Below are 12,669 nucleotides of genomic sequence, written 5' to 3'. Positions count from 1 at the left end.
CATTTGGAAATCTCAACAATGGATTAAGAACATAAGAAGAGCCCTACTGGATCAGGCTCAGGGTCAATCTAAACAGCTTCCTGTATCTCACAGCGGCCCACCTCAGGGAGCACAAAAGATACTTGCATCTTGCTGCCACTCTCTTGCATCTGGAATTCTATTTACCCTCGCATGTCCCAATGAAGACACCAGACTGCACTTGGGTTTAACTTGGGCCACTTTATTGGGTCAAGTGTCTGATTTTTAATGCATGAAACTTACTGAAGACACCTTCCCTCCCTTGCCAGTTTAGGGTAGGTGAATAAAACTGCCATCCATGGCCAATTCAGATGACAGAAAAAAAAAATTCTATCTGGCCCTCATGATGAGTGACCAGCTAATCTCAAACTGTACATACCCATCATGGCTTGTAGCCTATGATGGAATTTTCCTCCAGAAATCTGTCCAATCCCCTTTTAAAGGCATCTCAGCCAGACCCCTTAAATGTAACTAAAATATAAGTCCTTGCTTTTAGTTCTGCCATTCCTAGACCCAGTTCTGTTGAGCTCTGGATGAAGAGACAGAGAGCCCCTTTAACGGACATCTCATTCATAACCCAACATTTTCAGAGCAGTTTGCATGATGCAATAAGCTTGCAAATTTGCAGGAATACTTAGTGCAGATTGCAGCCAGCCTCTATTTGCACCATGCCATCTTACTGTTTATTGGATTTATTAACTGAATTTGCTGTTTCTATTTCTTTCTATAATGTACGTGAAACATGTTGCTCCTGCACCATCTCATCAGTACGCCACCTTTGTAAACAAGGTGTTTCTTGTATTTTTCTATTCCCAGTGAACATAATTTAATATACAAAAAGCCTCAATTCATTATACTGTGCAGTGGTGACAATGTGATAGTCATATGTAAATTACAGATCTCACACAGCCAAAATGGAGTCAGTTTTTTAATCAGGTCAATAAATAGTAATGCTTTGGAAATCTCATGCAAAGACAATTTAGAAGACCAGCAACATGTCTTAGATATAAGTTCTTCAGCCACATGGGATATATGGTCTAGAGCAGTGTTTCTCAAACTGTGGGTCGGGACCTACTAGGTGGGTCATGAGCCAGCTTCAGTTGGGTCCCCATTCACTTCAATATTTTATTTTAATATATTAGACTTGATGCTACTGTTATGTATGTAAGTTATGCAGGATCAAAATCCTGCATAACTGATTGGCCCAGACTTATGGCTGGCCAATCAGGTGATGGATCAAAATCCTACCATCCGATTGGCCCTCTAGTTAAGGTTTCAACTGCACCAATCATGGAAAGTCTGGGCGGAGCTAAAAGCTATAAAAAGCCAGGGGTGTTTGCCTTGTGTTTCATTTGCCAGGTTCTGCTCTGAAGATGGAACATAGTGAGTTATCGCTATGCCTTCCTTTACTCACATGGACCCACTATATAACAGCTACCATGATATGTGACTGTATTTGGGGAAATTTTACAGATCTGTACTTTTAATGGGCTACTGTGTATATACTTTTAACAATGATAGTTAATGGGGCTTACTCCTGGGTAAGTTTGGATAGGATTGCAGCCTTGGATTGTCAAAAATTTTCCTGCTTGATTATTATTAACAGTATTTATATACCGCTTTTCAACGGAAAGTTCACAAAGCGGTTTACAAGAAAATCAAACAAACAACTAATGGCTGTCTGTCCCAAAAGGGCGCACAATCTAAAAGGATGCAAAAGAATACCAGCAGACAGCCACTAGAAAAGACAGTGCTGGGGTGAGGCTGGCCAGTTATTCTCCCCCCGCTAAATAAAAGAGCACCCACTTAAAAAGTGCCTCTTACTCAGTTAGCAGGGGTAACCGATGATGTCACTTCCAGCCATGACATCACTTCTGGTGGGTCCCAACAGATTATCATTCTAAAAAGTGGGTCCCGGTACTAAAAAGTTTGAGAAGCACTGGTCTAGAGGGTATGCTGCCATGTGCAAACTACATTTAACATTGCACTAACAAAGCGCATGACAGAGATGAACTATGGCAGCATTGCACTTTTGATATAATTATGGGGCTCGACCTAACAAAGAGAGACTTTCATCCAGTTCATAAAATCATAGATAGCTCCTTTATACTGAGTAAGACCATAGGTTCAGCTAAGTCAGTACTGTCAACCCAGACTGGCAGCAGCTCTCCACAATTTCAGAGTTGAGTTTGTTCTTTGCCCTACCTGGAGGTGCTCAGACCTTCGGCATACAAAGCAGATGCTGTTCTACTGAGCCATGGCCCTTCCCATTAATTCTTAGAGTACTGTTGTCCACTTCCCATGTCTCTGAACCAGGGGTGCCCAAACCCCGGCCCTGGGGCCACTTGTGGCCCTCGAGGCCTCTCAATGCAGCCCTCAGGGAGCCCCCAGTCTCCAATGAGCCTCTGGCCCTCCGGAGATTTGTTGGAGCCCTCACTGGCCCGACGCAACTGCTCTCAGCATGAGGGCAACTGTTTGACCTCTTGCATGAGCTATGGGATGAGGGTTCCTTCCACTGCTTGCTGTTTCATGTCTGTGATGTAGTAGTGGCAGCAAAAGAAAAGCCAGCCTTGCTTTGTGCAAGGCCTTTTATAGGCCTTGAGATATTGCAAGACCTTCATTCATTCATATAAGTTCACCTTTAATATATTCATTTATGTAAACTTAAGTAAATTTATTCAAATTTTAAAAGTAAATTAATTCTTTTTCCCTCCAGCCCCCGACACAGTGTCAGAGAGACGATGTGGCCCTCCTGCCAAAAACTTTGGACACCCCTGCTCTGAACAATAAGCAGCTCCAGGAGAAGCACAGCAGGGTTGCATTTGAATGGCTAAGCACTAGATTTCATGCCATTTTTAGAAATCTGTACTTGATTTTCAAACATAAAAGCAGGGCAAACGGAGGAGTTAAACTGTAGGTGCTGCTAGAAGGCAGCTGAGCCTCCACCCCACATGAAATCTTCAGAGAGAGAGAGAGAGAGAGAGAGAGAGAGAGAGAGAGATGTTGTGCACCCCTAGAAGGGTTGCAGTGTTGGCTTATGGCCAGTTTCCAGACCTACAATCTGGTATCTATTTGGGTCATTCGTTGGTCCAGATTCTAAACTTTCATTCAAGAAGCATACCCTAGCCATGCTGCCAGTTGTTTAGTGAGAAATAAGCCTTCTCCTGCTGTCCATTGTTCTAGTCAACAACAGAAGTCACAGCTATGACCGACATGTCAGGAAAGCAGTAAAGTGCTGCTTTCTTGCTTTAATAATTTGACCAACAGGAAGCTAAATCAGTCACCACTTTTTATAACAACACTGCTTTCCAGATCATTTCTATTTCTACCCAGCCAGCATTAAATAGCTTGTTTGCCTGCACATAAAGTGAGTAGGAGTTCTACCTGTACATATGGTGTTGTTTCTATACAATGAAATGTTTTTTTCTCTTACAGAAAGACAAAGTCAAATAAAATGCACCATTTTGGACATGTGCTCGCTCACACAAACACCCCTGTGGATCAGAGCTCTGCCGAGAGTCGGTGGCAATAGAATTGTGTGTATTATTAACTTGTCTGCAGTGCCAAAATCTTCTGCTTACCAGACTGTATTTGGCTTCTAAAAATAAGCAACTAATGAAAACTCTTGTGAGTTTCCATGTTAGTTCAGTCTTTCAGGTGTCTTAGGCATTCCTGCAGACACTAACTCCAGATTTTTCCGCTCCTGTCTAACCCCATATTCTGGGAAACCACATGATTCTGGACCTAAGCCCCACTCTTTTCTCCTTAATTCCAAATCAAGGCATCTTCATGATCTTGATTCCCATAATCCTACTTTTTAAAAGTTTTCACGTATTATTTCAATTATACTTACAAGAATTCTATATGGTAGATCTGTATTAGTATCATATATGTGAGGTGGGTGGTGGGTGAGGCTTGTAGTGTGCCTAACAGACCAATCCTAACCTGTGCTGGAACAGGCAGTCTGGTCAGCCTGCACTATATCCAGTGAGGGTTTGGAGGTGACTGTGGTGCAATTCAGGGCAAGGAGATATTTTTCTCTTTACCCCGAGTACTGGCCCAGCCACTGCAATCGGGCTACTTGGATCTGCACCAGCCTGATGCAAGTCTGAGCAGCCTGAAGTTAGGCCAGGTTGCTTGGGAGAGGACTTAGGATCTAGCCTAAATGCCGGAGGCCAGTCCCACCTCTTCCTGGGACAGGCCTGCCCACTGATTCGCCCACTACCCTCCCAAACCCCTGCACCATTGGCCCGCTGCCACAAATTTACCTTTCCCAGGGCTTGCTCTGGTGTGGGGAGGCTAGCACGCATCCTTGCGCCATCCTCCCTGACTCCCATGATGGCATGAACGTTATTTAACACACATTTGCAACACTCAGAAGCCTCTGCAAGGGACTTGCAGTTTGCGCGCTCCTCTAGATTGTGCTCCAAGGCAACTAGTCAGTTCACAGCTGAGGTGAGATTTTAAGAGGCTTCTTGTTTTCAGTTCAAGTCTCTTATACTGCAATCCTATGAGTAATTCCCGGGAGTAAGTCATTTTGGATGCAATAGGACTTTCTTCTAAGAACATCCACAGAATTGCACTGTTAATGTACTACACTACTACGCTCACAGATGTTCGCTGTTTCAACTCTACAAATCAATTAAGCACACATCTGATGGTGTGTTCTGATATTTTCTTCTAAGTAAGGTCTCACAGTACATTTCACACCAATTTCATTATACAGTAATCATGTGAAAAAAACTGGTATCAAAAACTGATTGATTCACAGATACCTGAAGCTCAGGTAAACCTGCCTGCATACTTTGAAAAACCCAAGTCCTTCTAGAAAACTGGGGGGGGGGGGGGGTTCTTCACTATCAAAATCCCCATGTATGGGGATGACAATAGTATAATCAGTCAGCAATCTGTGACAACACTGCTCACTATGCAGCTAATATTAATATTAACTATGCAGCTATGTTAATAATAATAATAATAATAATAATAATAATAATAATAATAATAATAATAATAATAATAATAATAACTAACCAATTTCATATACATCGTAATTATAGTTTTCATTGTAGTCTGCTGTTTTGTGTTCAGTTTCTGATTGTTGGTACAGTCAACCTGTCTAGTATAATATTCATTTGTTTGGGGAGTTAAATGCTAGATGTTCAAGACAGTATTAAGTACTGCAGTTAAAATGGAAAATTGGTCTTGGGAGAAAAAAAAACCAATGAACCACTCCTTTCCCATTTGGAACATTCAATTGCAGGACTGGTCCAAGACCTCCTGGTACCTGAGGCACTAAGCCAAATGTCACTGCCTTTACATGGTGATGTGCCTAGGTTGTTGTTTCTCCTTCTCTTGCTCCATGGATTTGGAAAGAAAAAGACTCTATGGATCCATGGATTCCTTTCTGCTTCATTTTCCATTCTCCCATTCACCAGTGGGAATGGGAGGAGGAGCAAATATGTGCTTCCACTGGTGTCCTCCCACCAGTATGATGCTGGTAACTGAGCAGATATGAGCCATGTATGGCAGGACAACAAAGACAGAGACTGTAGGACACAACTGCCTGCTGCACTTCTCTCCCACAAGCTTTGCTGTTGTCAGAGAAGAAACTATGCGCAAAGCCTGTCATGAGTAAATGATCAGGTAAAAATATTCTTATTCTTATTCTTCCCCACATTGTGAGGTGGTTGTCAGGCATAGACACAAAACATTGTATTGTTGTCAAAAATGCAATAAGGAATGGATATGATGTGCACCATTCCCAAAGTATTGGCATCACATGCAAATTAGATTGTCTAGGTTTGGGAAACTGGGGTATGGCAACTGTACTCCAAGGAAACTTTGGCCAATCTCCAGTTCTCTGCCTTGGTTTATTCTACGTTATAAAGCTGCTGTTCTACACATATTTGCCATCTCTCCTTAACTGGGCATGTGTGCCTTCTCCAAGCATTGGTGGTTATCATTTTCAAAATATTGAAAAGAGATCTATACATGCCTGGAGACCATCTCCTAACCCCTTGCTCCAATGAAAGACCCCAGTTGACCATTTGGGCCTATTAGCCTAGCAAAAGAGTGGTCTGTCAGTAGTATAATGATACTTTTTGTACCAAGGTACAGTAACAACATTCAAAATACATATGCCATACATCCCTGGCAGGGACAGACTACACTTGCTCCAAGTGTCAAAGGGATTGTCACTCCCGAATTGGCCTTTTCAGCCACACTAGACGCTGTTCCAGAACCACCATTCAGATCGCGATACCATAGTCTTTCGAGACTGAAGGTTGCCAACAACAATGCCATACATCAGTTGTTATGGCACTTGTGTCTATATAGTGCCATTTTTCTCAGCAGAATACACAGAAATGGTGGCTGGGAAAGCATTCAGCTGCTCCGAATTTGTATGTGCATGCCATTTACAACTGATGCAAAGTGAGTAGAACAATGGGGGGATATTCATGTGAATGTGGGCCCAATCCTATTCAACTTTCCCATGCTAATGCAGCCCCAAGGTAAGGGAACAAACATTCCCTTAGCTGCTGACACAGCTGCATCAGACCTTGAAAGTTGGAAAGGATCGGGTCCACAGTCTCTAGATTTTGGCAACATCCAGTAACCAGATTCTGCTACGACTGGTTCGTCAGGACACCAGTGAACGTCTGTCTGAATGAGACTTTTGGAAGTCTTGACAGTAAGCTGTAAATTAAAGAGTGACAAAGTCAAGGGTGCTTATTTCTTTTTTTTTAAGGACATTTATGCATGTAGTGGCAACTATTTTTCCAACTGTCAATGATATCGCTGTGACCTGCAGATTCATCAAGAGGATATATTTCGCTTTGATGCCTTATTGTTAGTTCACTATTTCTGATGTAGGCTCAGAATAAATTCTTTTATCTCTCAGTTGTCAGGTTTATATCCTTCTCTATTGTGCAGCCAGAAACACTTAGGGCGCAATCCTAACCCCTTATGTCAGTGCTTTCCAGCAAAGCAGCTCTGGGATAAGGGAACAAACATTCCCTTACTTTGAGGAGGCCTCCGCGAGTGACTCCCAACTGGAGGATGCAGCACATGTCCCGTGGGTTAGGATTGCGCCTTTAATCACTAGTAGTTTATGCAATATGAAAAAAGACTTGATCTTCATTGTTCGGTTTGGAGCTGGTATTTACTGTTGTGACTTCATCTGGAATTCTCTGTGGCATGCTGCAATTGATTTAATTTTTCCAGGACTTCATAATACAGGAGATTCAGAGTTGTGAAAATGATTTTACATTTTTTTTTCTTTGATACATATCATCATACATAAGTCATGCAGAAAATGTATTACTGTATATTTAGTTTCTTGTCGTTGTCATCATTAGCTTTGGTATGAGTTTTATTCTAGGTAATTCATAAATGTAATCGAACTTGGAGTACATGAAAAGAACTGTAGTATCTCAAAGATGGGAAGTATTTTCAACCCTTTTATAAATGCTCATTAGCTGCACGGACAAATTGCCCAACCAGCTGCTGAGAGCATGCAGAGAACCCCCAAAATGACATCAAGATGCTACATGGCGTCAGGCACCAAAAGCCCTGGGTATGCCACTGCACCCATTTCATCCATTTGCTGTCACAGAACCAAGGAGACGGAATGGAGGAGGGAGAAAAACAGGGATAAGGTCCTGGTGCCCACAAGTGCTGCCAAAATCCACTTCCTCTCTCCCCCATTCTCCCTTCCACTCAGTCCCCTCTCCACACAGAAACTCCCCCATTCCTCCCCCTCCCCACCCTCTTCTGACATCCACTTGCCCACCCACATTGCTCACCTGCCACAATGGCTTATCTGCCTCAGGGCAGGCTGTCTTCTATTGCAGGGTGCCAGGGCTGCCTCTACCATTTCCAGCATCTTCCCAAAATGGCCACTAGTGCTGTCAAGGCATGTAGGCTGTAATACATGCCATTATGATATCACAGGGCCTAATTAGGATTGGGTTGTAGGATTGGGCTGCTATCCTATACACACTAAGCTGAAAGTAAGCCCCATTGAAGAGAGTGGAGCTTACTTCTCAATAAAAGTGTATAGAATTGCTCAGTAGATCTCCCAATCCCAGTAGATCTCCCAATCCCAGTAGATCTTCCCAATCACTAAAAGCAAGTGAGGGTGGGGTGGAAATCTGGATCAAAACCATTCCTCCAAGACAAACATTCCATGCACAAAAGAAGTAGCATGTTAGGGATAAGACTAAGGGCACAATCCTAACTATCAGTTAGGCTGGCACAAGTCCCTTGCGTTGGCCCAGGAGGATCGCAAATGTGCCGTAAAGCACGTTTGCACCTCCTTGTGCATTGGCTGGTGCAGGGATTTGTGTCGGCCCACAGAGGCTGCACCAATGCAGGGAGGGAAGGTTGCATCGGCCGAACTCAGCTGACACAGGGGTCTGGGGAAGGCGGGGAGGAGGCGGGAGGGAGGCATTCTGCTCCATTCTCCTTAGACTTAAGGAGACCCATTGGGGCTGTGGTGGCTTACCCAGGGGTAAGGGGAAGAGTTTCCTCTTGCCTCCGGCTAAACCAATTCCGGCCTCCTGGCCTGTCTGTTCAAGCGCAAGATAAAAGTGCACTGCACATGATACACTTTTTGCCTTATGTATTAGTTTTCTATGCAGAGGATTTTTTTTAAGTGGGGTGCATTCAGTCATATGAATTTGCACCTGCAGGCTGAAGTGGTAAAGTCCCCACCCAGGTTGACCACATCCCTAAAAAGGAGGCCTTTAATACAGTTTAAAACAAGAAGAGGAATAGAATGGGTGGCAGCTCTCAAAACAGGCACAGTCTTGATGGAAATCTATGCACAGACCCTCCCCAAAGCCATTCACTTTGGGTTACATCATGGCATCTACAATACTTGTGGTGTGAGGAAACGCTGCCTTCAGGAGCTGAAGACTCCATTACTCTACTGATGACAACTGATGGGAGCCAGAGCAATGGCATCTCCCTTGCAGCAAACATGAATCCCTTTCTCACTGCATTCGTAAAGCAGGTTGACAGCTCCATTAAACAGAGGATGCCGCACACACAAACCCCTATACATTTTTAATGTTAATGCATACAGATTTTCCTCCAGGAAATGTTTTTTTTTTATTATCAGCGCCCAGATTAAAATTTTAACAACTTTTTTTTAAAGTTTAGAACAGAGGTGTTCTTAACACGTTTACAGCCTGGGATAAGAGGAGGAATGTATCATTCTCGGATATAACTTCAAGCAGTCTTCATCGAGGCTTCTTTCCGCTACGTTGCCTTTACACCCCGGGACTGAAATACAGCACTGGAAGGTCCCTAAGGGATTGTCTTACATGCTGTGCTCACTTCACAAATAAAAATTCACAAACTCTTGTGTACTTGTAACACTTCATATCCAGGTGGGCTGTCTGAGCAATCCTGCTCCACAATATTACTCACACTTAGCATTAGTACAATGCTTTTTGAGTGTGCAGCACATTCATCTTGATATAATCCTTGCGACAACCCTGTGAGATAGGCGTTCTTATCCCCTTATTGCAGTGGTACAGCTGAAAGCGAGGGGCATGCCTAATGATTCCATGGCAGAAGTGAGATTCCCGATTCACCGCACCATTCTAGGCATGCTTACTCAGTCGTAAACCCCATTTAGCTCAGTGGAATTTACTCCCTGGTCAATGTGCCAGGGATTGCAGCCTCACACAGCAATCCTTTGCATGTTTACTCAGAAGTACAAACCACTGTGCCCAGTTACTCCCAGGTAAGTGTGCGAAAGATTGAAACCTTAGCCACTTCCCTTCAGAAGCTCTCTTGATTCTGGACGTTCATGGCTGAAAGTTCTTCTCTGCCTGCAAGATGTTATTTCATTTATTTTGAAGTAGGCGTGTTAGTTAATTGACCATTACAGTCTCCTTAAAAAAGAACAAGAAACTAAAGATTGTTATAGTGGATCTGAATTTACTTATTTTAGAATACCTGCAATTGAAACATATTTGATGACACTTTCTACTTGGATAGGAAGTTCTGGAAGGAAGAGGAGGTACATGAAGGACTGTGTTGTCATTTTGTGTTTAAACAACTATTCTCAACTTAGAGCTCAATCCTGAGCACGGCGCACCAGTTTACCGCTGGTGCACACCATCACAAACGTGCTGTAAAGCATGTTTGTGAAGGTTAGCACTGGTCGAGCACTGGAGCTGGCCCAGCATGAGCCTGCGCTGGGCCAGCACCAGTGGGAGGCTGGCAGTCTGCTGCCTGGTGGTTGCCCGGTCTGCCAGCTGGCAGAGAGATCAGTAGGGGGAGGTGGAGAGGAGGCGTTTCAGGGTGGGGGAAGGCAGTGGGAGGGTGTAAGAAGGCATGGCAAGGGAAGGGAGTAGGGCAGGAGGAGGGTGGACCAGTGGAGCATTGGCTCCACTGGATCCTGAGCCTCATGTCAGGCCGCACAACCTGACACAGGACTCTTCGATTCTGCACCGGCTCAAGAGCCATCAGAGAATTGAGTAGCCTCATTGTGGGGCTACTTCCCTTGCCCTGGGGAAGGGGACGAAAATCCCCTTCCTCTGAGGAGCCCCCACAGGCTGCCCTGTTGTGCTCAAGATGCCACAGTAGCCATTTTGGTGCCACGGCAGCCCCTCGCTCTGGGCAGCTCAGGATTGGGCTGCCTGCCATAGCCTGGGTCTGGTTACATGATTTACTGCCCACTCCTAAACTGCACTGGCACAGCCAACTTAGGTTAAAAGACAGCTGGAGGTCTCCTTGGAGTAAGGGGATACTTTTCCTCTTACCCCATGTTGAACCCCAGCCTCCCCAATGGGGCTTCTCAGATTCACATAAGCTATTTAGCTGGCACAAATCTTGGAAACGCTGTGTAAAGCTGGGATGGCCAGTGAGTTTGTGGGGATATGATGGAGGAAGGCCTCCATCGATCCCACCCACACCCAGGCTTGATCCAGCCTGTTTCGCCCTCCCTTGCCCAGAAAATCCCCCTCACCCTTGCCACTCTCCACATGCCCCTGCACTGCTTGGCACCTTACCTGTTTGCACCGTAAGCCCTGGGGTCAGCACCAGAGGGGCAGTTCAGGCATCCCTGCTGGTGCAGCTGACTCTCAAGTCATTGTAGAGACAGCAACTGTTACCCTGCACATGCCCGATCTCGTCAGATCTTGGAAGCTAAGCAGGGTCAGGCCTGGTTAGTACTTGGATGGGAGACTGCCTGGGAATACCGGGTGCTGTAGGCTTATACCATAGTCTTTTGAGACTGAAGGTTGCCAACCAGATGTGCCTTACAGCATGTTTGCAATACTCTGGGCCAGTGCAGTCGTTGCTGCACTGGCCAAAGAAGACGTTAGGTTTGCACTGTTAAGAAAAGCATAGAACGTTTGGTTGGTTGGTTGGTTGGTTGGTTGGTTGGTTGGTTGGTTGGTTGGTTTGGCTAAAGAAACCAAGGAAAGTGTGGTTGCATGGAAGTAAAATGTAACTCAGCTGAAGATGTGAAACTGCAGAAAGTGTTTATGGCTTATCTGGCACAGAAGCTAAGGTGGGCAGCTGAAGTTATTGTTTCCATACTTGTTGATGGCTAAGCATGTGTGACTTTGTATGGGCGTTAACTTTATCTTAAAAGGAAGGTTTTTTGATATTAGAATATTTTTAAAAAATTATGGGAAGTTACGTCTCTGGTGAAATTGACAGTATAAGTTTAGGAGGATGGAAAAGCAGAAGAAGATTGTAGAGGATTTGAAGAATAAATTAAACCTTAATGGACTGAGGATAGAAGTGATGAACTTAATCTGATTTAGGTAATAGATGAAGGATGCCACGAAGCCATGAATTTTAAATCAAGTAGGAGTATAATTCTACAGTAGTGAAAAGTGAAATAAATGTCAACTCAAGTGAACTTACAGCCCAATCCTAACTTGCGCTGAAACAGGAAGGCCAGCGGGCCTGCGCTGGATCCAGCGCAAGTTTCAGGCAGCCAGAGGTTCAGTCAGGGGTAAGGGGAAACTTTTCCTCTTGCTACTGCAGTCCCAATGGGGCTACTCGGATCTGTACTACCTCAGGAGGTGGCACAAATCTGAGCAGGCCCCGGGCTGCCCATGAACGGCGTTAAGATATGGCATAACTGCCAGATCCTGGTCCAGCCTCCTGCTCCCCGCCCACCCCCGGAACACCCACCACTGTCCTCCCCCTGCACCAAAACACCTCCCTCCTGCCTCCTTTCGGCCTCCATGCCCCCCAGATCCCTGTGCCAGCCGAGCTCAGCCAATGCAAACTCACTATCTCCTGAGCTCATCTCGGCGCAGGAAGCCACTTTTGCAGCACTTTTGACAGCACTTTTGCAACATTCCCATGCCGGCATAGGGGACGTGTGTTGGTCCAGGGTGCAGTTTAGATTGCACCCATAGGCCCCAATTCTGTCCCCATCAGTTTATGCAATGCAGCCAAGCCATCAGAGCATGCACTGCACCCTATGATGGGACGGGTGACCAGACGGCCCAGGAGAGGTAAATAAAAATATTTTTGTCTTACCTCCTGGTAGGCCGCCTGGTCACTAATTGGTCTCCTTGGATCTACGCCAACTATTTAGCATACAAGTCCAAGGAGCATCAGGGAGTGAGTCCAGGCTGAGAAAGGGAAATCTGATCCTGGCATGTGGTG

General features: G+C 44.9%; 1 protein-coding gene and 1 pseudogene across 2 annotated transcripts in view; one reads left to right on the top strand and one right to left on the bottom strand.

The window, feature by feature from the left end:
• GPC6 (glypican 6) overlaps positions 1-12,669 on the bottom strand; it is an 853,410-nt gene that overhangs the window by 141,750 nt on the left and 698,991 nt on the right. The window lies entirely within an intron of this gene.
• On the top strand, positions 11,136-11,252 carry LOC136647229 (5S ribosomal RNA; annotated as a pseudogene).

Source organism: Tiliqua scincoides, chromosome 3 (assembly GCF_035046505.1).
Source record: "Tiliqua scincoides isolate rTilSci1 chromosome 3, rTilSci1.hap2, whole genome shotgun sequence".
Lineage (NCBI taxonomy): Eukaryota > Metazoa > Chordata > Lepidosauria > Squamata > Scincidae > Tiliqua > Tiliqua scincoides.
Note: the sequence above shows the minus strand (reverse complement) of the source record. Positions and strands in the feature narration are given on the sequence as shown.